This window comes from Myotis brandtii, unplaced genomic scaffold, assembly GCF_000412655.1.
Source record: "Myotis brandtii unplaced genomic scaffold, ASM41265v1 scaffold417, whole genome shotgun sequence".
Lineage (NCBI taxonomy): Eukaryota > Metazoa > Chordata > Mammalia > Chiroptera > Vespertilionidae > Myotis > Myotis brandtii.
In genome coordinates, this window is record NW_005366017.1 from 652293 (window position 1) to 655049 (window position 2757).

At 46.9% G+C, this 2757-nt stretch overlaps 1 protein-coding gene across 1 annotated transcript in view; it reads left to right on the forward strand.

Moving 5' to 3' along the window:
* Positions 1-2757, forward strand: part of TNFRSF1A (tumor necrosis factor receptor superfamily, member 1A) — a 38375-nt gene that overhangs the window by 4580 nt on the left and 31038 nt on the right. The window lies entirely within an intron of this gene.

The window sequence follows — 2757 nt, forward strand, 5'->3', positions numbered from 1 at the left end:
AGGTGCATTTCTCACCTGTGATGCCCAGTTTCTTCTGAGTCCCTGCCCACCCATGGCTCCTTCCTCTCCTTTCTCAGGTTGTTAACTTTCTCTTCCAGAAATCTCCTCAGACTTCTCAAAGTCTCCTTTTGGAAACCCTTTCTCTTGAGTTCCCTCCCTCTCCCTCTCTTTTCCATATTTCTAGACCTTAGTGTCCCATGCAACCTCTCTCTACCCTAATCTTTGGGTTCTCCCACCTCCTGTCTCCCAGCCCCATCTCTTCCCTTCTCTCACGGCTGGCCTCCCAGGTCACTCCATCCAGCAGCTCTGCTATCTTCTCTTCTCTTTTTGGCAGTAGATTCAGTTCTGGCTCCCTCACATGCTAGTTGCCTAAACTTGAGCAGGTTATGTAAGCCCTCCATGCCATCGTTTCCTTATCTCTAACATGAACGTAATAGTCACTACCTCATAGTGTTGTTTGGAAGATTAAATAGATTGATATAAATTAAATATTCAATTTATTAAGTGTCTGCTCTGTGCTAGAGACATTGTTCCAGGTGTTGGGACTGCAGAATACACAAAATCACTGCCCTCATAGAGTCTACGTTCTAGAAGAGGGATAGGATATAGCAAATAGAAAGTGCTCAGTAAATGCTAGCTTTTACATCGTTAGTGCTAGGAGTCCATAGTAAAGTACAGTAGTCATTACTTGATAGCTACTGCATTTGGAAAACAGGGGACAGTAGCCCAAACAAATAAAGGAAAGTGTCTGGGGGCTGGGGCTGATCTGATCCAGCCCAGGTGAAAGTCTGACACCACCTCAGCCTGGAGTTGGAGGGGAAACGGGCGGTATGCAAGGTCTGGATAAGGCTGTCCATGAACTTTCCAGCTGCTCACCATTCAGTGGGCAATTCAGAGCACACAGTGTGTGTGTGTGTGTGTGTGTGTGTGTGTGGTGGGGGGGGAGTGGGAAAGAATACAGGAGAGAGCATGACAAGCAAACAGGACGTTGCTACTCTCAAAGAGCTTACAGTCTAGGAGCCAAGACAGCTTTCAGCAAAAATATGATTTTGGAACAGTGTGGAGGGAAATCTTCACAAAAGCATCGTGACGTGGTGCCCTGGGACACCAATGGAGTGTAGTCCAGCTGCCTTTTCTTGGGTAGCAGACCTCAACTCTGGTGTCTGTGCTCCTGGAGCACACCTTGCACAGACCGCAGAGCCTACAAGTGACTGTCTGCAACCGTGGAGAACTCATGAGAGAATGAGTGGTGTTGTTTCATCTCTGCCTCCCTGGTGCGTAGATTTTGAAAAAATATATGTTTTTATTGATTATTTTTTTAGAGAGAGAGGGAAGGAGAGGGAGAGAGAGAGAGAGAAACACTGATCAGTTGCATTTCCCACCTGTGATGCCGTTTCTTCTGAGTCCCTGCCCACCTATGGCTCCTTCCTCTCCTTCCTCAGTTCTCCACGGTTGCAGACAGTCACTTGTAGGAGAGTCCATAGTAAAGTACAGTAGTCATACCTCTGAGACCTCTGGGTATGTGCCCTGACCAGGAATTGAACTGGGGACCTTTTGGTGCCTGGGACAGGTCGATGCTCAACCATCTGAGCCACACTGGCCAGGGCCCTGGGGCATAGATTGATTGCTCCTTAACTATTTGTTGACTGACTAAAGGAACAAAAGATTGGTTAGATGGGGTGAGGCAGAGAAAACCTTGTAGAAAAGTGGATTTGCCCTGGCTGGATGGCTGAGTTGGTTGGAGTGTCATCCCATAGACCAAAAGGTTTCGCTCCTTAACGACTGACTAAAGGAACAAAAGATTGGTTAGATGGGGTGAGGCAGAGAAAACCTTGTAGAAAAGTGGATTTGTGGATTTGCGATGGCTGAGTTGGTTGGAGTGTCATCCCATAGACCAAAAGGTTTCAGGTTTTATTCTCGGTCAGGGCACATACCTAAGGTTGCAATCCCATCCCGGTCAGGGCATGGGGTACAGTCGGGGTGTGGGGTGCATATGGGAGGCAACGGATCCATGTTTCTCTCTTTCTCATTCTTCCTCTCTCTCTAAAAATCAATGAACATATATTCTGGGGTGAGGAGAAAAAAGAGAAAGGAAAAGTGGATTTAGAGCTGAGATTCGAAGTCACTGACCGGCAGGGTGGCTAGAAAGAAGGGAGACTGGTTGAGGAAAATTAGAGAAGGGAGAGAGGGGTTTTTGTGTTGCGTGGTGGTGGCAGGAAGCTGAACACCTTGGCTGGAGTGGAAGACCATGTTGAGGAACAATAAATGAGAATGAACCTTGGCTGATATGGCTCAGTTGGTTGAGTGTTGTCCCATGCACCGAGAGGTCACCGGTTTGATTCCCAACCAGAGCACATGCCTGGGCTGCAGGCTCAATCCCCCAGTCAATGTTTTTCTCAACAATGTTTTTTTTTTCTCTCTCTCCCTTTCTTCCTCTCTAAAATCAATAATAAAATAAAATAAAACATTAAAAATTTACAAAAAGAAAGAAATGAGCCTTAGTGGGTTTTGCTCAGTGGATAGAGCGTTGGCCTGCAGAGCGAAGGGTCCCGGATTTGATTCCGGTCAAGGGCACAATTCCGGTCAAGTGCACGTACCTTGGTTTCAGGCTCCTCCCCTTGCTGGGTCCCTGGTCAGGGCGCATGCGGGTGTCAACCAATCAATGTGTTTCTCTCACATTGATATTTCTCTCTGTCTTTCCCTCTCTCTTCCACTCTCTCTAAAAATCAATGGAAAAATATCCTCTGGTGAGGATTT